Genomic DNA, 25581 nt, shown 5'->3' on the forward strand with positions numbered 1-25581 from the left:
TTTTTCTAACTTGTTTATTGAATTTCAATTTATTTATCATTCAATGGGACACATTCATTTCATATTTTATTTTGGTCACCTAGGGTTTTCTCCTTCTCTATTACCAGTTAGAGGGGAAAGCTCAGTGTCGTCCTCATAACGTCTTTCCAGTTAGGCAAGAAGGTATGAAAGGATGTCCTGTTCATTCAATTCTTCTCTTCTTTTCTTCCTGGGCTATCCTTTCAGTGCTCCAATTAGAAAAATATTTTTAAACAACCTTTAGTTGTCAAACTCATGCTTTCATTAATGCATTTGCTCAATCAACAAATATTTACTGAATACATATTTTTTTTTTAATAAGACAGGATGACCATACAAGCCACCCTTGATTTCTGTGTGTGTATATTACATGTGTGCTTATGCTGGGGCCGAGAAAGCAAGTGTATATGATAAAGCAAACCACCATATTCTTCAGCTGTTTCTATAAACCACTCCCGCAAAGTCATTGATCACTTATTCGACAAGTTTTCTTGAAAATCTATGATGTTCTGGACACTGTTTTAGGCACTGGTTGCAGTGCTAGACAGAAACAAAGTCCTTGTTCTTAGGCAGCTTACATTCCAAGGGGAGGGGGTGGGGCAAATGGAAACAAGAAATAGCTAAATAACAAAATGCAGTATAATCGGTCAGATGGTGAAAATGCAAAGAAAATGAGAGCAGCATAATGGGATAGAGTGTGATGGAGATTTTATTTTATTTATTTTTTATTTACTTATTTAAAGTTTATTTATTTATTTTGAAAGAGAGTGTGCACACAAACGCACAGGTAGGGGAGGGGCAGAGAGACAGAGAGAGAGAGAGAGAGAGAAAGAAAATCTACCAGCACAGAGCTCAATGTGGGGCTCGAATTCATGAACCATGACATCACAACCTGAGCCAAAATCAGGAGTCCAAGGCTTCATTGACTGAGCCACCCAGGCACCCCACGAGAATTTATTTTAGAATGGCTGACCAGAGAAAGGGATACAGCTAAGGTGACATAGACTGCTGTACAGAATGGAGTGAGATCCCTCTCCAGTCTCCAGGAATTATTCCTGAGGCTGTGATGAGCAAAGTTATGCATGGCTTAACTATATTCCTGTCTGAGCTTTCAGAGAATGTGTTAGCAATGGCTCTAATTGCTGGGTAGCAATATTTGGCACAAGGGTCACCTCTCCTGCCCAAGAAGGGAATGTAAACTCTGCTTGGGGAAGAAATAATGATGCCTGTCAGAGGATCCCAGCCCTGGCCAGCCTGCAGAGCCAAATGGGGGGGCAGAACGAAGCTGTGTAAATTACAGAGGACACTCATTCTTGAGAATTTCTAGTCTCTTCCAAACACAGCCTAAATTCATTTATTATCTCAAGCTCCTGAATCAAAGCTGTGAGAAGGGAACATGTCAAGATAGCAATGGAACAAGATAATGGGTGTAAAATGACAAAAAACAGGAAACCTCTTCTCCAATGATTCCAAATGATGTCACAAAGAAAACAGAGTCTGTTAAGCATGTAAAAGGCAACCAAAACTGCAGTTCAGCACCTATGAAGTGACTTATTAACTTTGCCTGCGTAAGGATTCTGGTGAGTTACTGGCAGAAATCATACCCAATTAGCAAATTAGCAGGGTTAGGAGTGGATACAGTGAACTGAAGCAATGAGATCTTTAAGTGACATAGTTTCGGTTAATGCTTAGCCAGGAGGCACCTCACTTACGTAATCATAATCTTTATTTCAGACCAAGGAAAAACAGAAAAGAAATAGGCCCTTAACAACTGAATAACTGCGTTCTGTTCTAAATTATAAGCTGTTTTATACAGGATATATTTTATATAAGATTATTGACTGATCTTCAGAGAATACAAAATTATAGTTTTTATTCCTTTGGTAAGATTGACAGACAGTACTTGCATATTTCATGATCCACAGGAACAAATAATCCTCAGCCGACAAAGCAGACCACATCTCAAAACAGGCCGATAAGGGTGGTCCCACTTAATGTGGGCACCCCCACATTGCCCTTTCATTTTTGTTGAGTTTTCTGATTGCTTTCATATACTTTCTCAGTTGTTTGCAAATTCAATGAGAAAACTGGATATCAGAAATAATCTCACTCCTAACAGTGAGATAAATTATAACAAGTAGCTTTTCTTCAGCTGTTTGCAGGGGACAATGTTTCCACATCTGTGGGATTATGTGCAATTTTTTTTCTTTCCACCTTTCTTGATTTTTCATAATTTCTGCTATAAATATTCATGGATTTTATTATTTAAAAACTTGACATTAGAAAGCAATACAATTCTTCCAGAGTGATTCAAGTGTGTTTTCTATTCAATTCCTTCTGGTGGTTCAGGTTCAAACTATCAAGTTTACAACTAATTCTTCTCTAAATGACAGGTAGGCTACTTAGATATTTGAAGATAATTCTCCTTTTTTTTTTTTTTTTTTTTGAGTTCACTCTGTCTTCTCTTCTTTTGGTTTAGCATTTCCCTTTCCTCCACCTTGACCCCAGCCACATTATCCATTCCTTTCCTCATCCTAACATTCTCCTTTAAGTGAGGAACAGCTTATCTGGGCACCCAAACCTGAGTGAAGAGCTATGGTGTTTTTGTTTAGAAAGGGGAAATCCATTGTGTAGCCTAAAATAATGATTTTTCTAATACTTAGCTTACCATGCTGCTTTCTGGAAAGGTTCCAGTTGACTTAAAGCCTTACATTTGGTTTTCACCTACTGGACTAAATTATGTCCCCTGCTCCCACTAAGGTTGTGCTTAAGCAATTAGTTTTTCAAGTAAATTAAGGCCTTATCATCTTTTTTTAAAATTTTTTTAACGTTTTTATTTATTTTTGAGACAGAGAGAGACAGAGCATGAACGGGGGAGGGGCAGAGAGAGAGGGAGACACAGAATCAGAAGCAGGCTCCAGGCTCTGAGCCATCAGCCCAGAGCCCAACGCGGGGCTCGAACTCACGGACCGTGAGATCTTGACCTGAGCTGAAGTCGGAGGCTTAACCGACTGAGCCACCCAGGCGCCCCATATCATCTTTATAAATACTAAATTTCGACTTGTTAGGTTGCCTTAAATCTCCAGGTGCCAAGTTATTTTATTACTGCTGACCCCTTTATCTAATATAGTTTCTATCTTACCTAGATACAAGGTACTCACACATGTGATAAGTCAAATTCTTGCCCAAGTTGTTAATGAATATGTTGAACAGATCAGAGTAAAGAAAAGATTCTTGTAATAAGTTACCAGAGACCTTCCCTCTCACTGGTTATACTTTATTAATAAGAATTTTTTGATAAGACAATTAGCACTTACTAATGATTGCCCTTGCAATTGTCATAAAAACTTTGAAAATAGGTAGTGAAGAATGTGGGCCCCATTTCTTATGAGAAATTCAAAGCATGAAGATGGTGGATCCAAATCTGGGTGGTGGACTCCAGAAATGTAGGCTGTTAACTTCCACAAGCCTATGTGTCAATTATTCTTCAAAATTTCTGGCTTCACACCACTGTCAGATACCTCTGAGGTTGTTCTCCTTCTAATCTTTCTTGTGCAAGTTATCTTCCTCTTCATGCTCTTATACCTTTGGTTTGGCTCCCATTCACTATTCCAAGACTTTTCTATAAAAATACAAAATGTTAGGTTATCTTGAAAATGAGGTCATGTTGAATACATCTGTTCACTTAGTTTAGGCATTACATATATTTTCATAAAACGAATAACCCCTGATCTTGCTTAACCTAGATTCAGTCAGAGCTCCTTGTTAGAATACTATATATTTAAGCCTGTACTACCTGATCTGAGAGATTGGAAAACTATCCATACAGGGAGATAAGTAACCAGAATGGAAACCTAGAGAATGAGGAAATAAGAGGTCTTCTGCTATCTGCTTAAAGCAACATCCCAACAGCGTTCAGCTTGGCATACCTGAGAGGTTGAGTTCAATAATTAGCTTCTTGATGTCAGGAGTGAAAGATGCTTCCAGCTGGTGGTAGAAAGGAATGTTTGTTCAATCTATCTCTTCCCTTCACCTGCTTTTAGAGTTGTACAGAATCTTTCACTCCTAAATCTTTGCTTACAATCTCTACCTTCACCTTCTTCTCCAAGCCCTTTCCTTATTTCTGTGCTGAAGTTACGGCAGGCAAAATGGAACTGGAGGTTGAATAAGCTGGAGAATCCAGCACAGAAGCCAATTGGCTGCATGACAAGAAACCCAGGCATTTGCCCGTCACAAGTAAGGGCTCTATGGATGTCTTTAACATTATTTAAGAACAAAATCTAATGTTTCAAGGTTCTTAAAAATTCAGGTGATAAATTTTTTCTATTTATTTAGGAGGAAAATTTTAATTTTTTTTTTTTTTTTTAAATTTTTTTTTCAACATTTTATTTATTTTTGGACAGAGAGAGACAGAGCATGAACGGGGGAGGGGCAGAGAGAGAGGGAGCCACAGAATCGGAAACAGGCTCCAGGCTCTGAGCCATCAGCCCAGAGCCTGACGCGGGGCTCGAACTCCCGGACCATGAGATCGTGACCTGGCTGAAGTCGGACGCTTAACCGACTGCGCCACCCAGGCGCCCCGGAAAATTTTAATTTAAAAAATTCCATTCTTCATATTAATATCTGAAAATTGCATGATATATACATGGTATAATGATAATCATTGTATCAGGTTCTGTATATATTGATTGATTTCTCCATTTATTTATAAAAATATATCAAAAAATATAAAAGGATATTTGTAGTTACTACACATATATCCTTTAGGCCATTGGTCATGAGCATATTGAGATCACAAAAACATCCCCAGTAATAAAACAGTGTTTCTCTGGGTCATCCCTATCCTGTAGAATTACAAGTAGTAGAGCTCTATCCAAATTCTTGATTCTGCCATGTGGAGATGAGGAGAGAGGGAGGAAAAATTCTAGAGTATGTCACCAAATAACTTATTGTTTCAGACCCTTACAGGATAATAGTCTTCTGCTATTCAAAGGAAATGTGTAGACATTGCACATAGTACTACCATCTAGCCAGAAATTTACACTGTTGTCTAAACATTGTCTACCCTGTCTGTCATTAGTACAGTCTCTATGGGGAGGAATAAAATAGAGCTGTCAGGACAGTCATGGCCTTGCCCGTCCTTCCAAAGGCTTCTGACTCTTTCCCTTTGACCTAACCCACTCCAGAGGCTCTGTCTTCCCATTATGGTTGTGAGTTCCATATGGGCCTTAAGATTCCTTGGACCTGTTCATCTTATTTAACACAATTATGCCTGTTGCCTAACAGGAATTGAGGTCCTTTGTCTCTGCCCGTAATCTTAAAGATGACTGAACCCCAAGAAGACTACTCATTAATTCAGGATGCAATTACAGTATCTGTTCTTTTGATTTCCTTTTAAGGAATTTAATTAGCAAATTCATCTCCATGATTTTTCTCTTTGAGGAGCTTTTGCTGCGTTCAAAACACTGAACAAATAATAAGGAATATCCTCTAAAAACAAAGATAATTTCATTAAGGTAGTTTTGAAGATTGCATTCTGAATAACAAATAGTTAATGCTAATTTGAGACTTTGAAATTCATGAAAACGTTCTTAATGCTGATTTAACTTGATGGTCTATTCCTTGGAGACATTAATTCAAACAATGCAGTGGAAACAAATATACCATGATCATTGTATCTGTGTTTAGTTTCTGCATTAGTGTGACGGGAAAAAAGCCTCCTTTCTCTTCATGTAGTGGGTTCTTTCAGCATTCTTATTTAGACTAATGATTCCCCTTAAGGCTTACAAATAATTAATTTTCATTTTTATCAAGCTACCTTAATGTGATTGTCTATTTTCCCAAAAATGAGACTTCTCGTCTCTTGGCAGATAGGTATAACATTTAGCAGTTCTTCTAGTTCTGTTTTTTGTTTTTTTTAAGGCACAGCATACACAATTACCAAGAAGAAATTAAAAACAAAAAGTGTCAAATTAAATGATTTCATTTCTGCAGACAATGTCCCAACTCTACAAAGTCATATAACATGTCCTAAAAAAAAATAGAAAAGTTGAAACTACTTGGAAATGTTTTATTATGTAGCCAGTGACATCTTTTCCATTTTTCTTTTCTTGCCATAATGGAAAGGATCATATTTAGTTCTAACTTAAAATATGTTAAATCTCTTAAAACATGTTAAATCTCTTAAAACATGTTAAACTTATTACCAAAATTTCTTTGTGACAGATAATTTATCTCCAATTTCTTGGAGTCTTAGAAATAAAGGAGAAGCATGAGAACATCTCTATAACCTTTTCTCCCCGCACTCACCTTTCTATTCAATGAAAGATTATAAGAAAAATATATGGGTTAGAAAAAGGACCTAAAGCATTGTTTTTAAATTTTGACTCAAAAGATAAGAGACCTATAGTAGTTGGAAGCCTGAGCATCTCCAGTTAAGGAAAAGATATACTACTCATGGAATTCTAAAATGAAAGTATGGAAATAATCTGTGAAGCTGCACTGAGTACCTCCACCATTCCCCTGTTTTCAAATAGATATAATGGGGCCAACGAAGTGATTACCAGGTGTTCCATATATTGTTGAAGTTTTTGCAACATCTAGTCAGCAACATCCAGTGGGTTGCAACATTGTTTCGGCCCACTGAATAGCAGCCTGTGGTTTGAAATCGATTGATCGATAGTATCTCAAGCTCTAGCAATAGACATTTCAAATAGGTTTAAGACAACAAGTGTGTTCAGTCATCCGGCTATACGATTTGATTCAGTGGAAATGTAATCCAAGTCGTCCCAAAGTGAAGCACAAGGCTATTGCTTGATGGTTAGCATAGGGGATGCACGGTCTTCTACTGGAGTTGACCAAGCAAAAATAGCAATATAGGTAGTCAAGTCAGGCTTGCTTCTTGGATGTTTCTTGCAAACATCTTGATGAAAAAAAAAAAAAAAGATGTAATTGACAGCAAAGTAAAGGGACATAAAAGAATCTGGTTCATGGAGACATAGTTAATCAGTTGGATAAAGACTTTTCTGAAATTAGACTTCTGACCTGTTTTCTGAGCCAATAAATTACTTATTTTGTTTAATCTGTTTTGTGTTATATGTTCCACTACTTGCAAATGAATCCGTGTTTACTATATACTGAGCGTAGACTTCTGATACCAAATGGAGGACACTTTTTCAGAGTAGAGGCCTTGCCCTGTCTTCATCTGTTTATGGGATCACCCCATCTTACAAGCTTCCTCTTACTTTAACATCCCTTTAACGAAGGAGAGGCTTTTTCAATCTAGTCAAATGGGTAATCAATTGGGGTTACTTTCAATTAATGGGTTTTTTTACTCTACTTTAGTAGTTTGTAGAGGTATATATATGTATGAAATATAATATATAATGTAACATATAATATATAAAATATATAATGTGTAGTACATAATATCTATATATTCTGTCTAACTGTCTCTGTCTCTCTCTGCCTGTCTCCATGTGTGTGCTATATATACACATGTAATTTTACTTGGATATAGACTGTTTTACTTTTTTTCTCAAACAACAATAATTTCTATTCTTCCTATTATCCAGGTGTATGCCTTATCTTCTTTTAGTTCTTTTGATACTTAACACTTAATTAAGAATACACATATAAACAGAGTATAGAGCTAAAATATTCAGATGTTTTATTTGGAATTACTTATGATATTGATGAAATGAAGAATTGTGTGTAATAAACATATTGCACAATGATGAAAACTACATTTTACTTTCCTCCTACAATCATCCAAACCCACTGTTTCCTACTTTCCCCAGCTCCTAGATTAACTCTTGAATAAGATCCATTTCTTGTGTATTCGCTTTTATAGACCAAAAGAAATTTTCAAGTCACTCTTAGTCATAAGGAGAATTTTATTTATTTCAATAATTATTTTGTCCATTTTAGTATAATAAGCAGAATTCTCAACTTTATTAAAATTAAATCTTCTGGAAAATATTAAGAACAATGCAAACTTCTGTCTATAAGAGTATGGTTTAGTAACTTCATCCACACAAGAAAATACTGTGCAGCTGTTTAAAAAAAAATGATGTTATATTTCTATAAACGAGTAGGAAATAGCTTCCGCAATATATTTTTAAGCAAAAATATTTTTAAAAAGGCAAAAAGTATCTATAATGAACTGTTTTGTGTCAGAAAAATAGGATTATAACAAATATATAAATATCTCTGATCATTGTGCAAAAACACAGGAAAGATAAATCAGAAATGAATGATATGTTGTGCATACAGAGTGGGTAGGAAAGAGGTGGAAACAATGAAGGATGGGAACAGGATACAAAGGAAAGGGGAAGGGATACTTCTCTGTGTATTCTCTTTTATACAGCTTCAGTTTTTAAAATCATGTTATATTTTTCACATACTCAAAACAAAAAAACAATAAAAAATGCAATTAGCTAGGTTAGGAAACACATCAAAATGAAAAGCTATAATGAATAAGCTAACCTGTACTTAAAATAAATAACAAGACCACAAAGGAGGGGGTGTTAATCCAAGTAACTTCAAAAATAGTATGTTGACTATATACCTTAAGGCTAAAAGATATTGTAAACAAATACTGGATTCTATTTAGTAAGTTTGTTTTCTGTGGTGATATATATTGGAAATTCTAAATTATTTTATATTCATTCTGAGATAAGCAAATATATAAATGTATCCTTTATGAGGATCAGACTTATTACTGTTAGAGATTAAAAACATATAGGGGCACCTGGGTGGCGCAGTCGGTTAAGCGTCCGACTTCAGCTAGGTCACAATCTTGCGGTCCGTGAGTTCGAGCCCCGCGTCAGGCTCTGGGCTGATGGCTCGGAGCCTGGAGCCTATTTCCAATTCTGTGTCTCCCTCTCTCTCTGCCCCTCCCCCGTTCATGCTCTGTCTCTCTCTGTCCCAAAAATAAAATTAAAAACGTTGAAAAAAAAAATTAAAAAAAAAAAATTAAATACAATAAAATAACTAACTAAATTAATTAATTAATTAAAGATAAATAGGTGGATACAAAAGTAGATATAAGGGTGTGTGTGTGTGTGTTTTTTTTTTTTTCAACGTTTATTTATTTTTGGGACAGAGAGAGACAGAGCATGAACGGGGGAGGGGCAGAGAGAGAGGGAGACACAGAATCGGAAACAGGCTCCAGGCTCTGAGCCACCAGCCCAGAGCCCGAACTCACGGACCGCGAGATCGTGACCTGGCTGAAGTCGGACGCCCAACCGACTGCGCCACCCAGGCGCCCCTGTGTGTGTGTATTTCATAGCATTGTCTGTGACTGGATTTAGAAGCAAGACACTGCAGTTGCAGTGATCACACCTGTTACCCAGATCTTGGTTTCTAAATACCATTCTCTGATAAAAGCAACCTAAGGTCTCATATAAATGGCTGATTTGTGAACTAGTGCAAAGAACATACAAAGATCAGCTTAGAGCCAGGAAGAAAAAGAAGGGCTCTAGGAATGGTGGGGAAACAACATTGGAGCTACCATGAAATGGCTGCCACTGACCAAATCTGGGAGAATTTAGGCATCAAAAAAATAATAGTATTAGCATATTATAGCCCATAAAACAAATTTAGATCAAGGGTTCATGCCAATATAAATGAATAAAAGGAATAAATGGGAAGAAAGAAAAATCTCTTATAGTAGAATTTCAATGAACATAGAAGAAATGATAGAATTACAAAATCACCATTTCACAGATATTAGTAGAATAAATTTGTTTAGGTAGCAATTATGTAGGTGAACTATAGTGGATGAACTTATGATGAGAAAGAAGATATTTACCGAGTCACAAAGATTCCACAAAATATGTATCAATTACAAAGAGTTATGAGAACCTTATAGTGAACAAATCTGGTAGACATAATCTAAAATGATCAAACTTAACCAGTAATGAACCAACTTAATATCACGTGCCTCCAGATATCATGCAACAAGAAAGACATAACATCACTTTTGCAAGAGTCCTGCAAAAAATACAGACCCTGAATCTATTCATATGGAAACTTCAACACAAATACTCCATCACAATTAAGAAATATTCTACATGCAGACTTCCCTGAACTCACCACGTATTTTAAGGCCATGTAGGCTCATGAAAGATTTGCCGAAGTTTTCCAGATTAAAGACATCTAAAAATACATGACATATAAATGTTATTTGTGATTCTAGATTGAATATTGGACCAGTAATATATATATATATATATATATATATACACACACACACACACACACACACACACACACACACACATTATATATAATTATATATAAATTATATAAATAACTTTATTATATAAATTATTATTTATTATATAATAAATACATAAATATTACACATTTTCTAGAATTTATTACATTATAATTATATACTTTATTATCTACTTTATTGATAATTTATTATATAAATAATAAGATATATTTTATGTATGATATATATTATTTTTCTATAAAAGACATTAATGAGATAATTGGTGAAATTTTTTAAAAAGTCTGTAAATTAGATAATATTGTATCAATGTGATTTCCTGATTTTGATTATTGTACTTTCATGCAAAAGAATGTTCTTGTTTTTAGGAAATACACAATGAAGTATTTAGGAATTAAAATATCTGCCTTAGGTTTAGGAAATGGGATATAATCAGTTTCTTTATTTTTTCTAGTTATATTATTCTCCACTTAAGAAACTGTCTCTGGTTTTTCCAGGAATGAAGCAGAAGAAGGAAAGGTGTAAGGGACAAATAATGTCTTTCTTAATTGATACCAAGGTAATTTGCATTGGTGTTTTCTGGACTTGATGGGTTTGGGAGAGAACACATGTTTTTATTGCCTCACTAGAAACCTTCCTCCAGGACCACTTGACTGTGCTTCCCAAGATGTGGCCCAACAATTTTCATCTAGCTGATTAATTATATTTTTTCTTTAGTACCTGGGAAGTCAGTACTTCAACCTATATACTGGTGTTACGTCCCACTTTCACTACTATCAGTCAAGGTTTAAAGTGCCTGCATATTTTTCTGTGAGAGTCATCTTTGGTCTTTGGGAAATAGTAGTGCATCCTCAGTACTGAGAAAATATTGAATCTAGAGTTTCTCCAGTACAAGTATTTGTCTTCATTCAGAGATTTCAGTAAGCTCATTTTTTAATTTAGACTTTTCAAGATATGAGTTAGAGTTCAGGGCATGTATGAATAATGTGTTCCTTTTTTGTTGCTGAGTACTATTCCATGGCGTTGATGGCTTATGGTTTGTTTAATCAGTCACCTTTTGTAGTACATTTTGGTTGTTTCCTAGTTTGTCTTTGACAAATAAGCTACTATGAAGAATCATGCACAGGTTATTTTGATGATGAAAGTTTTAATTTTTATTAGCTAAACGCCCAAGAGTGTGACTGCTGAGTTTTACGGTAAATGTATGTTTATTATTGTAATAAACTGCCACACTAATTTCCAGAGTGGCTGGATCACTGTGCATACCCTTTAGCAACATATAAGGAGTGTAGTTTTTCTGCATCCTCACAAGTATTTAGTATTGTCACTATTTGTTGTTGTTGCTCTTATTATTACAGCTATGTAGTGATCATTCATTGTGGTCTCAATTTGCATTTTGTGGAACATCTTTTTATGTACTTATTTGTCTTTTCTTTTTTGGTGAGAAGTGTCTTGTTGCCTTTATCCCATTTTTGAATTGGATTTTTTTTTATTTGTTTGTTTGCTGTTGAGCATTGAGAGTTCTCTATGTATTCTTGATATCAGTCCTTTATAAACATTTTCTCCAAGTCTGTAGTTTATATTTTTTCCTCTTAAAAGACTTTTTCACCATTTTTTAAAATTTTGATGAAATTTAACTGATCATCATATTGAGAGTATGTACCCTTGATAGGATAATATGATGAGAATGGCACTTTAATTTTGTGGTCTTCCTCTCAAAAACACATTATCCTATTCCGGCCATGAAAAAAAAAAATTCAGAAAAATTCAAATTAAGGAACAGTCTACAAAATACCAAACATGTTTGCCTCAAAACTAGTAAGGTCAGGGGCACCTGGATGGCTCAGTCAGTTGAGTGTTCAACTCTTGATTTTGGCTCAGGTCATAATCTCATAGTCCTGGGATTGAGCCCCATGTTGGGCTCCGTGCCAACCAGGGAAACTGCTTAAGATTCTCTCTCCCTCTGCCCATCTCCTCCACCTGCACTCTCCCCACCCCCCCCAAAACAAAAAACAAACTGTCAAGGTCATCAAAAACAAGGAAATCTGTAAAACTGTCACAGTGTACAGGAGCCTAAGGAAATAGGAGTATTCAATACGATGTGGTATCCTGGATGGGATTCTGAAACAGAAAAATGGCATTAGGTAAAAACTAAGGAAATTCAAGTGAAGTATGGAGTTTGGTTAATAACAATGCATCAGTTCATTGTTCACTATGGCAATTGTACAATACTAATGTAATTTTAATAATTGAGAAAACAGGGTATGGGGTATATGAGAAGTCTCTATATTATCTTCACAATAATTCTGTAAATCTAAAACTGTTCTAAAGTTTAAAGTTTACTTTAAAAATAGAAATAGAACTGAGGTTTAAAGGTTATGTAAATTATTCAGTGACACACAGAGAGGAAAAAAATGGAGGTGGAATTCGAATGCAAGACTCTAGAACCAAAGCCCTGTAATCAAACCAGGATTCTATAGAATGGATTTAATGCAACTGTATCATTATGTGACTCTTATGTAGAATTATAACCAACGGAATTCTAAAACAAAATGTACTGCATGGTATAAATCTACTTACCAGAAAAGAGGGCTTTACCATCCACAGTATATACCTTTCAATATGCCTTAAAAGAAGTTTGATTAAGAAAGTTACATACACAGACACCCTCACATACAGGGACCAACTAGCAAAAACATCAAAAAGTGAATAGCAAAGTGAGAAATGTCTTGCAGATTTTTTTGACAGTACGTTAATTCTATTTTTACTAGTGGAAGTAGGTAAGAGGCAAATATATCTTTGTTTTCAATTTTAATTAACAGGTAATCTTGCAAGTCTTTAATTTTTTTAGTAAAAATGACACATATTTAAGCTACACCACACGATGATTTGATACACATATACCTAGTGAAGTGATTACTATAGTCAAGCTAATAAATATATCCATCTCCTCACATAATTACGTGTGTGTGTGTGTGTGTGTGTGTGTGTGTGGTGAGAACCTCCTAGCAAATTTCCAATATTCCATACAATATTATTAACTATAGTCATTCTACTATATATGAGATCTCTAGGTTTTTTTATCCTACACAACTGCAACTTGGTACTCTTTGGCCAACATCTCCCTATTTCTCCCACCTCCCAGCCCCTGGTCATCACCACTTTACTCTTTTCTATGTGCTTGACTTTTTTAGATTCTGCATATAAATGAGATCATTTAGTGTTTTTTTTTTTCTGTGTCTGGCTTATTTCACTTGGTATAATGTCCTCCAGGTTCATCCATGTTGTCTCAAATGGCAGGATCTCCTTTTTTAAGCCTGCATAATATTCCCTTGTATTATTATTCCATCTTAATAGAGTTGAACAAATATTTAAAGGATATTGTCCAAGGACTCCCAATTATTTGTTGCCCCAGGTGCACAATCATGATTCTTCCCGGAATTTCACTATCCCCTCTGGTTCTGGGCAAACCTCTGCAGCGCTAAATTTCATCAATGATCTTCCCTTCAGGCACTTAATAAATTTAGACTCTTTCTCCTTTCTCTTTTCTTTCCCCTCCACCCTCCATCTCTTCTTTCTTTTCAAACTCACACACACACACACACACACACACGCACACGCACACACTTCTGCTCCATATGCATATTTCCCTTATTAAATCCTGCTGGCAGCAAACTACAACAGCAGAAAGACTGGGATAAACCAATTAACACTAAGGTGTAAATAGTTGACAAAAGCCTGAAATGTGTTAAGTAGTTAGAAATATTTGCATATTAATAAAGGACAGACTATTTCCCCCAAAGACAGAAGCTTTAATAAGGAATTTTAACAATAGGAAAGTAGGGGCAATTTTGGAGTTAGGGCCTGTATGAGTGCCCCTCTAGGGCTGTTCGATCCAACAGATATGTTTTAAACAACGAAGTATGACAGATTTTAAGAATTCAGAGATATGTAATACATAGCCCCAGCTTCCAACAACTAATAATCTAATGGCCAAAGTAACTCTAAAAGAACATAATAATTGCTGTAATGAGTAGAGAAGTGTAGGAAGCTGGAAAAGAATGTCGAAGGGGTACCTCCCACACAAGGCAATATTTGTAGAATAAGAGTCAATCATCAAATAACACTGAAGTTGGAGAGGGAGAGAGTGTGTATGTGGGGGGGCAACCTTACATTCTTGGGATTAACCTCACTTGGACATGATCTATTACCATTCATATATATGTATGTATATGTATAATATGTATATATTATAAATATATATAGATATATATAATATCCCATTTTATATTGGATTGCCTTTGTTGAAGTTTTTTTGAGTTTATTTACTTTGAGAGATTATGCAGGGGAGGGGCAGAGAGAGAGAGAGGGAGAGAGAGAGAATCCCAAGTAGGCTCTATGCTAACAGCACGGAGCCCATCATGGGATTCCATCTCACAAACTGAGATCAAGACCTGAGCCAAAATCAAGAGTCCAATGATTAATGGATGGAGCCACCCAGGTGACCCTGTATTTAACTTTCAATGTCTTTAGATACACAGATTAAAATAAGAGCATATGTCTTTAGCAAGAAGTCTTTTGTTTAGTCCCTAGTGCTTCCTAATATAAGCTGGATAACCCTTATTGTATCATGTGAACAACCTAAAAGACCAGAGATCCTGTTAATTTCAAAAGATTAACGTTCATTTATCTTATCCTCTCTCTGTCTATCTCCTACCTACCTTCAGCCTATGGATAAATACATTACTGTTATTTGGAATAAACCTTGCAGGAGTTAAATAAATACTCTGAAGAGTAATATAGTTTATGCCTAGATTTCCCAGAATCAGACACTGAAGTCTGGTGTATAAGTCAGTTTCAGTATAATTTGAACTACCAAAATTCATTCAAGCAATATCTCATAACTCATAACAGCAAGCTACTTATTCCTTGCTACAAGACACAAAGGCAAGAAACTATCACAGATCCTCCCAAATTGAAAAAAAAAGGAAAACGAAGAAAGAGAAAGAAAAAAAAAGAAAGGAAAGAAAGAAAGAAAGAAAGAAAGAAAGAAAGAAAGAAAGAGAAAGAAAATTCTACAACAGCTCTAATTTACTTTATAAGTGAAGGAGATGGTAAACTTAGACATTCTTGCAGTTCAACCATTAGTTATTTTAAAATGCTTTGGGCTCCAAATATAGTTAACTGATAGGAGATTGTCAGCACATGCACTTTTAATTCTGCAATTTGGGCTTCTCTCCAGAGTTTTCATATTTTAAAACTATTATGCATAGGTAACAAAGAGAGTGTATTTGACTAAACCTAATATCTCCAAAGGGATCAAGCAGATGAGTTTAGCAGTCAACCCAAATTAAACTTACTTTTATCATAGAGTTACTTTTATTTACTTTTATGATAGAGTTATAGTGAATCTGTTCATGTGTGTGTGTGTGTGTGTGTGCGCGCATGTATGTGTGTGTGTGCGTGATGGCATTTGAAATCAATTTTCATTACCAAATATTATTTAGGCAACGGTTACTTTTCATCACTCATTTCTCAGAACCCATAAACTAAATATTGAGATTATGACCCGCGACCTTCTGGGAACTTGTTTCTACTCTGCCAACATCCTGCATTTAGAACATGAGTTTCATTCATGTAAGTGCCACCTTCCTAAGCCAAGACTTCCATTAGGTCAAGATTAATGTAACTAATGAGCATTCTCTGCCCATATTTAAATCCCCCTCCCAGCTCATCATTTGTACTCCCCCTTTGTGATCTGTCATTATGACACAGTCACCTTTGAGATAATGAATGTTGAGCCAAGTTTAGAAATCCTGTCACAGGCTTGATTCTCCCTTTTCTCATCCACCTCATTCCAACAGACTCCCCCCCCCCCCCCCCCCCCGCCCTCTGCTGCCCCGCCCCGGCTCAGGATAGCATTTATGCCTGCAACTTTTGATTAAATTAACAAATGCTCCTTTAAGAACTTCTCAGGAAAAGATATAACATTAAATAAAAGTTTCAAACATTGACCTTAATTTACCTGGCTTCCTGGTTATTCTCAAATCCTTTCTGTCTTACAGTTGGACACACTAATGAGAATAACAGCTACTACTTTCTCCCAAAATAAGTCTGACTAATTGGGAAGTTTACAAGATTAATTGCATAGAGTTTTGCAAAAAGTGCTTGTCCTAGAAACCATCAAGAATTTGGTAACAGAAATACACTCTTTTGAATTATCCACTGAGAGCTTGAAGCTACTTTGTCTACTTCTCTACATTAGTAGCTGTGAATATAAGCTTCATTTTTTACAAGCAGTAAATTAGACAGTAGTTGTACATTGTTGAACCTTATTTGATCTGATTTGATACAGTTAGAGTGAGCGTTTCTGAAAATGGCATGTAAATGTATGGGAAATACATAAGCAAATCATGTAAACCTGCTTGGACACCTATGACACAATCATTACTGGAAATAAATAAGCAACCTTAGACCTTTGCTTTTTCTTAGTCTTCCTCAATATATTCCCCACCTGTTTATGTGCCAAGACGTCATTGCAGGAATTGGGTCTGTTCTCTTCAGAATGGAAGAGTGCAGATGAGGCAACCATTCTCATGGAATTCTCCCAGGAACTGCTGATGTCTGAGTCCAGTTGTATCTCTTAAAGAACTCAGATGCTGAGATGATAGCAGGAAAAAGGAGAACAGATGAACAAAGTGGCCGTGTTAATCCTCACATGCTTCTTCCAATTTCTCACGTGCTCTCCCCACACTGAAAGCTCCTGGAACTGGAGCTTATCTGAAAGCCTTAACTGTGGGTAAGTTAAGAATAAAATGAAGAAAATGCAATAATTAACTTGAGGCATATTCTATTACCTGTTTCTGCAAGTTCTTATCTTTTACCAACCGCCAAACTCACTTTTTTCTTTTCTACTTACCTTAAATCCTGATGTGAATTGAGAGTTAGTAAAATATAGCTCAACACCTAAAACTGTACTGTCTTGTGTAGCCACCTACTCAATTCGTGGTTAAATGCATCATTACTACGGTTAAATTACAGTTTATCAAGAGGAGGTTGACCATGTCAGTCCATAGTACTGACGTGGTGTAAATAATAACATTTATATGTTTGATTGGTTAATGTAACAATATCAAAAATCCACTGGACTGGGCAGAGTAAAAGATATGTTTCCTATTTTTCTATCTCAGGCTGGCCTTTATGCATTAAGAAGCTTATAGCAGAAAGCCACAGTGCACAGAGGAAAACAGAATGCAGCGGGCTTCTTTTCAGGCTCCCGATCATCAAAACAGCACAAGAGTAGAAAGGAAAAAAAAAAATGCATGATGGTGGGAAGTCAATCAGAGCCTGGAGTCTCTGTGTTGTGAAATGTCTCCCATGGTTTTACTTATGTAGCATACCTATTGGTTTTGAAGTGCTCTAATCTTTAGGGTGAAGAGCAGTGAAATGAAGAGTCACTGATTTCAAATTTTCCTTTCGTCCATTGAAGGTAAAAACATATTACTGAGTTTAGAATGTCAACACTATAATTATATCTTTGGCAACCTGAACAGGCATGTTAAAGTCTTATCAAACTATCCGCTTAGGCCTCTGACCAGACTTTCTTCACACCATCCATTTGCAAATCAATTAAATTATCTGCTTAGAATACTCTTATACACTCAGCAGCACTTTAATGAATACCTGAAGATAAATATTCCATAAAAACACTATTTTCAGACAATAACCCATTAATAATTACTATGATATTAAAGGGCTTTGTCTTCAGCTAAAAAATATCAGGAAACAACCCCATAGATAATGCATGTTTTCATTTGAAGATGAGAGGATGTAACCATTTAAAAAAATTCCCATCTTTCTTTTACTCTTTAAGAATTGCTTATATTTCACTGTAGGCTTTCATCAGTTCTGTGTGCATAATTTTACACTGGTTTGATTTTCTCTAGGATTTTTTTTTCTGTCCCAACTTGCCTGCATGGATGTGAAATCATATATTACAACTGATAAAAGATTGATGATGTCCAACTAAACTGTTTTGCCTGGTTAGAGCAGGTTTCTCCTAGCTTACACTTTTAGTCGTTCACTGGGCTTACGGGGTTACCTTGTGCGATCAGCCAAACACACTTCCTAGTATTTCAAAAGGCACATTTTCTGTCAGTCCAAGAATGGGAGTCTAAAAATGTATTTGATTTTTCTATGACCCTATGAAATATTAGACCACGTATGTATACTCTGACCTGCTGCTCCACTGTTCTGAAGTACCAGAAGTCGTACTTCTGTCGTAAGAGTTCCTTGATCCCAATATCTCAGTCTCAGAAAATCACCCCATAGGCTAAAACCTTCATACGTGTGCATATTCCAGGTATTGTCATAAGTAGTTGATCTTACATTATAAGATATAATTAAGATGGTTCTGATTTTTTGTATTTGTTCTGTTTTTGAGTTTTGGTGGTGGGTTCTTTGTGCATCCAGATTTACTCACTAGTCATGCAGTGAAGAATGGCAGGAGACTGAAGCGACACACTGTGTCTTATTTATCTTCAGGCTCATGCTTTTTTGTTGTTGTTGTTGGTAAACTCCAGTTCAAGAGTCTTCAAACTTAGCTGATCATCAGGATCACCTTATAAGACTTCAAAACATGGATTTCTCAGCTCTTTCTCTGGAACTTCTGATTCAGTGCATTTGGAGTGAGGCTTGAATTGATCTTTTAAAGAAATAATCCTGACCGGAGGACCAAAACTGTCTTCGCATAGTGGTTGTTCAACAACCATCTGAACTGATAAATTAATTAATAAGAAATTGTAGTATTACCTATTCAGCAATTTTGTATCTGCTGTTTTTCCAGTGACTGAAAAATTAAGTGGGATGCAAAAACAAACAACTAAAGGCAACACTTGATTAATCATCAAAATACTGAGCGAAAGTGCTACATTTGTTCAAAGCAAAAGAAAATCAGAGAGGGTAGAAAAGTTATACTCATTCATTAGCATATATCATTAGTGAGCATCTACTATTTATGAAGCTAGTTCCGGGGAATCAGAAATGAGTAAGACAGTCTTTGACCTCCAGAAATCCTGGCTAGTATAAGATAAATATTTATAGTAATCAATAATACTATGACATCAATAAGATTCTATGGGAACTGAGAGATGAGAAAGATTATTTGTGCCTGTGGTGGTGGTGGTGTTCAGGAGTGCTTAATAGGAAAGGCAGTGCTGGAGATAAATCATGTTATTTTTAGAGACACAAGGTCACTTGTGCTTCAGTTTTGCTTTTATCTACCAGGTAACTTTGCATCCAAACAAGCTTCCCCTACTATGAAGTTGAGGGATCCCAAAAGGAGTTAGAAGGTCACTTGAGCACCATTGCTATCTTTATAGATTTAAAAATGTCAGGTGTAGGGGCTTGACATTCCAAACCTTATACAAAAATAGGTTATTGCACCATCTTAAAGACCATTTGAAATACAGTTTCAAATCAACAGTAAACAAGATCATTCCGGTTCGAAAGGAGTTTATGATGCTAACCGTAAGGTTGCATTTTTTTAAATTTTTTTTTAACGTTTATTTACTTTTGAGACAGAGAGAGACAAAACATGAACGGGGGAGGGTCAGAGAGAGGGAGACACAGAATCCGAAACAGGCTCCACGCTCTGAGCTGTCAGCACAGAGCCCAACGCGGGGCTCGAACTCACGGACCGCGAGATCATGACCTGGGCCGAAGTCGGCCGCTCAACCGACTGAGCCACCCAGGCACCCCAAGGTTGCATGTTAACATAACTTCTTGCTAATAGAGAAAGGGCACATATTATTCTGGTCAGTGAATTATGTGGCAATCAATAATTATGAGGTGAGAACATGTATTCCAAAACAAGTTTGATACAACATAACTAAATAAGCCTTAAGAGGTTAGGGGAAGGCATTTCTTTCTATACAGGAAAGAATTAGTCTTGCTGTTTTTAGTTGTTCTTATGGCATACACTTTAAGAATATTCCTTTTAAAGTACTTAACCTATCATTCTAAACATTCAATCACTAAAACTTCTGAATCAGCCTAACATCTCATGCAGGGTGGGCTTCATACGACACAAGAAAGGATGTAAGTGTATCTTGACAAGTGTAATGCCGTTGGGGGCTGGGGTGAAGAGGGAAAGAGCATAATGTTACTTCAAAAATAAAAATATTTTCAAAATAAAGCCCATTATGAAGGTATCGGTGTTGTCTATGTGTGTGGGATTTCTCCATGGAATAGTAATAATACATTTCTTTATTTGGAAGTTGAGCATATTAATTATATTGATGCAGTCCATTCTCTGCAAGACAGATTACCTTGTCTTGAAAGAAAGCAGAATATTTACTTAGAACATTTTAGCTATCTGGTTATATAGCAGAAAGAAATGAGAGTAAGATAAGAATACTTAACATGGACATAGGTTATCAAAGGGAGACTCTTTAATCTTATTCTTGAATATTTTTAAGAATAAGATCAACTAGGGTGTAGGGAATGTAACAGAGAGATAAGATAGGTGGCACAGGTCAGGTCACATCTTGGGGACCTTACATACAGCTGAGAGGATTCACATTTTATTCTGTAGGTAAATGGGAGTGATTGTTTTCAAGCTGGGAAATGATATGATTGAAGCTGGGCTTTAGTTGTCTTATTTTATTAAGGCAATAATAACAATAAAAATCTTCTGTATTTTATCTAATTAACTATTACAGTAACATTAAAAAAACTGCCACGATTAAATACTTAAGAATTTCAGTTATCTTTCAAATATAGTCTTCCTGGCAGTACTGAAGATTTGAAGTTATCAAATAAGATCTCTAACATCTAAGCCAGTAGAGACCTATTAGAAAATATACTTCTAAGATAAGCAAAACTACCCTAGAGCCTATTTTATACTGTTTTTCTATGTAAATTGACATTTCAATACAGTTTTACTTGAATTTATTTTTCCTTTTAGGAGGATTCAAGTTATTCAGGCAAAGAATAGGAGTCCTACACTGATAGGAAAAGAAGGGGTTAAATATAAAATGCGTTGAGGCTGAAAGTAATGGTAATATTTTCGGTTAATGATCATTTGATCCATCATTCAGCATTTGTAATGAGCACACAGCGATTTTATTTTTCTTAACCAAATATAGGCCATCTTTGTTCCTATAAAATATATCCTTAAAGGAACAAAAATTGCTGAAGCTATAACAGGGAGATGAAATTCACACATGGTAGTGCAGTCATGATGTTCCCTACAGAAGAACATCCCCAGAATGCATATTATGAGTTGCTGACTCTAGGGTTGTGTTTGTGCATCCAAAGCTGATATGCTCTGAAATAATCAGGGAAATGACTTCCATCTGCAAGACCACTTTATAAAAAATCAATACTTGCCTGACTTTTAACGGGAAAACTTGAGTGGGAAATTTGAAGCAAAAAATTATTATCATTTTTTAAATGTTAATTTGTTTTTGAGAGAGAGAGAGAGAGCATGAGTGGGGGAAGTACAGAGAGGGGGACAGAGGATCTGAAGCTGGATGTGAGCTGACAGCCCATAGCCTGATGCACGGCTCAAACTCGCAAACTGTGAGATCATGACTTGAGCTGCAGTGGGACGCTTAACCAACTGAGCCACCCAGGTGCCCCTTTCATTTTATTTTCAAATTAAAATTGGAGGGAAAAATGCCTTTAGTTAATTGTGGTCACTTGAACCATATTTGAAACAATGTGGTTAAGACAGTTCTAGACTCTCCTAAAATAAAATAATTATATTAAAAGTGCCATGATTTAATATAATCAGGTAGTGTCATTTAGTAACAGTGAACATGTCTACAACAGCTGTTGTCCCTTCAGCAAATGTCTTCAGTTCCCTCAGATCAGATGTCTTAGGGTTGGTAAGTTGTACGATGAAGAGCAGAATGTCCTTAGAATCATTATTCCAAAGGTAGGGGAAGTGTCTTGTCTAGTGGTCAGCAGTGAGCAGGTCAGGGATCTGTTCCAACTTCTGAAGCTCCAAAAGACTAGCAAAACCTAGATAATCATGACTGTTCAATCTGTGTAGACTTTCATCTAAATTAGAAAGGGAAAATTGGCAGGCTAAGTGTAATGAACTTTGTAAGGATGTGGCTTTCAAACACGGATGTTATCTTGCCTTTTCTCATGGAGAGAAGAGTAGAAAGAATCAACATTAATTCCTAACTGATTTAAGTGAATGAAACACACAAGCAAACACACCTGATCTTTGTCACCAATACTTTGATCTTGGAAGTTTCCAACATGGATAGTTGACTCACAACATATCAACTTTAATTTTGTTAATAAGTCAGACCAGTATTTTTACACAGAAATTGATTAGGTGTTTATAAATTATTATAAGGTTATGTCTAAGATATCAAATATTTTTAATGCATGCAAATGGTTTGACAAAGCTAATTTTGTTATACATTAATCAATTGTTTTTTTTTTTTTTTTGGATAACAAAAACACCCAGTAACAGGGACAAGGCAATACAGGTAAACATATAGAAAAATTTTGTTACTATGATGCTTAATAAATATCCTGAACTACTGAGAAACACAAATCCACTGTGTTTGTGGAAAGCAAGCAAATAAACAAAAACAAATCAAAATGAAACAAAACAAACAAACAAAAACCAAAAGCAATAGGTTAAAAGAAACCCACCAAATTGAAAAATCAGAAAGAGAAAGTGAAATATCCTACAGCTCCTCTGGAAGGGGTGCCAGACACTCAGCCCATAACAACATATTTTGCTCGATATGCAGTGGATCTGCAAAAAGAATGTTTTCAGCTCCCTAGAACAACATTATTTCAAGAGTTCAGTTGAGTACAACAAACATTATTATTGATGAAAACATTAGGCAAATACTTCCTTTGACTGACGGTATTGTTCTGTACTTTGCTTTCAACTATAAAATAGAAAGCCATCTGTTTACCTCTGCCAGAAACTGTCATGATCTAGAATATAAACTGGAGTCCAATTCTTTGGATTCAAATCCTTTTATACAATTTAGAAGCTGATAACTTTGGTCAAGACTTAAAGTTTTCATGTTTTGTGCCCCTCATCAGTATAAGAGAAAAAATAGCACTTTCTTCATTCTCATGACAATTAAATGAGCTAATAAATGTAAAGGGTTTGGAACTGTGCTTGGCACATGATAAATGTCCAGAAGGACTCAACAAGTATTACTCATAAGCCCAACATTATAAGAGTGAAGTATATGAGTCTCATTGTAAAGTTCTCATCCTGGGACTTCAGGCAAATTTATTAATCTATCCATGATTTAATCTCTCAAATATAGATTAGAGCTGTGCTTTCCAATATAATAGTCACTAGCTATATGCCATATGTGGCTATGTGACTAGTCTGAACTGAGTTGTGCTATAAATGTAAAATGTGCACCTGATTCTGAAGATTTCATTTCCTCCTATCTCCCCCCAAAAGAATATAAACTATGTCAACATTTTTGTATTGAAGTGATTATATTTTGGCTATATTAGTTAAATAAAATATTTTTATAAAATTAATTTCATCTGTTCCCTCTTTATTTATATTAATACAGTAACTGAACATTTCTAAATTACATATGTAACTCATTTTAAATTTCAATCAGACAGGGGCGCCTGGGTGGCGCAGTCGGTTAAGCGTCCGACTTCAGCCAGGTCACGATCCCGCGGTCCGTGAGTTCGAGCCCCGCGTCGGGCTCTGGGCTGATGGCTCAGAGCCTGGAGCCTGTTTCTGATTCTGTGTCTCCCTCTCTCTCTGCCCCTCCCCCGTTCATGCTCTGTCTCTCTCTGTCCCAAAAATAAATAAACGTTGAAAAAAAAAAAAATTTCAATCAGACAGCACTGGTTTAGAGAGGCTGCTTTCTGTATCTAATAAGAGGTATTAATTACATCTTTTTAAAATAAACCAGATAAATCAAGAAAGATAGTGTAAATAATTTTTACAATCATTAATATCTCAAATTTTTATTCTAAAATTTCAGGAAAGTATAAGATTATGAAATCATTAGCCCATTCCCAAAGTGATAAATGTCAGGTCAATTTTGGGGTTTCAATTCCCCAAATCTTCCAACATCATATCTAAAAGAGAGTGATTTGTAAACCTCTTTATGAACTCAGTCAAGTTGGAGGCCATGTCTTCTCCTTTTTTGTAGACAACTATCTTCCAGTCTAAGAACTTTACATTGTATTTTAACTCCAGATGAACATGGCATGAATTTGTTTCCTTAGCCTCATCTGTGTCCAAAATACTCTTGAGTTTCTTCATCTGACAAATAGAGGTCATATCTTCTGATAGTGCCAAGAGAATTAAGTGAGTTCACTGTGTTCATTGTAACACCTAGAATCATATTTTGTTCTTGTCTCTGTTAATAAGGAGTAACATGAATAATGCATTAAGCAAAAAGGTCATTCTATTACCATACAATTTGAGATATAACTGTATGAAAACCCTGAAAATAAGATTATATATGTGTGTTAGTGACCAAGAGATTTTTTTTCTTTTCCATTTCCTATATTGTGTTTATTAGTCCCTTTTCTTACTACTTAGTTTCCTGTATATCTGCTTTTTTGGTAATAAACTACAATTTAAATCACTGCATCTTTTACAGCTTTTGTCATTGGCTTCTTTGGAAAAGGTCTGGCACTTAATTACAGTGAAGTAAATTCACTTAATTACAGTGAAGTAAAATGTTTACAATTAGGAAAAGATACCAAGAAATGTGATGAAATATTTTGTAAATTATTTTCTGAATTTAGCTTTTAGCAAAGGTAAAGATTTTCTCAATATTAAGAGAATGCATAGTCACAAATTATTCTAAAGAGAAAATCAATTATATTTTGTCAGTATTTCTGAAGGTGAAATTTATCTTGGTTTTTCAAATCAAGTGATGCTTTGTTTGTTTTGTCAGATTTATGATTTTCATGATTTATGTAATAGAATAAATACATTATCTGAAGTCTTCCAAACTATGGAAGATTTGTTTATTGCCCACTTAATCCACTTATAAATTCGAATGATGGAGTTTTTTGGGTACTGCATACATTCAGGAGTAGAAAGTTTTGTGTTTGTTTTTTTCAAATGCTTTCATTCTGAATGTCCTCAAAACCAGAATAATTTGGGAATAAAAATGGAGAACGGCTTTCTGTGAAAGTTCTATATTTATTCTCTCTCTCCCATCAAATAGAATTTATTCTCTGTGTTAGTTATCTGAATTTTATTATTACAATGCTCATCGTACACACTGAGCTGAAATAGATCTATACACATTTAGTTTCATCATCTTTCTATATAATATTCTTTT

The 25581-nt window shown here is 35.5% G+C and overlaps 1 long non-coding RNA gene across 1 annotated transcript in view; it reads left to right on the forward strand.

The window, feature by feature from the left end:
• Positions 1 to 1517: 1517 nt before the first annotated feature.
• Positions 1518 to 25581, forward strand: part of LOC147584107 (uncharacterized) — a 52748-nt gene continuing 28684 nt past the window's right edge. The window contains exons 1-2 of the long non-coding RNA XR_015255158.1: positions 1518 to 1598; positions 10756 to 10817. This is a non-coding gene — a long non-coding RNA (uncharacterized LOC147584107). The remainder of the gene's footprint in view (positions 1599 to 10755; positions 10818 to 25581) is intronic.

The sequence above is a fragment of the Puma concolor genome, chromosome A1, assembly GCF_028749965.1.
Source record: "Puma concolor isolate L17-30 chromosome A1, mPumCon1.1.hap2, whole genome shotgun sequence".
In the NCBI taxonomy this organism is placed as follows: Eukaryota; Metazoa; Chordata; class Mammalia; order Carnivora; family Felidae; genus Puma; species Puma concolor.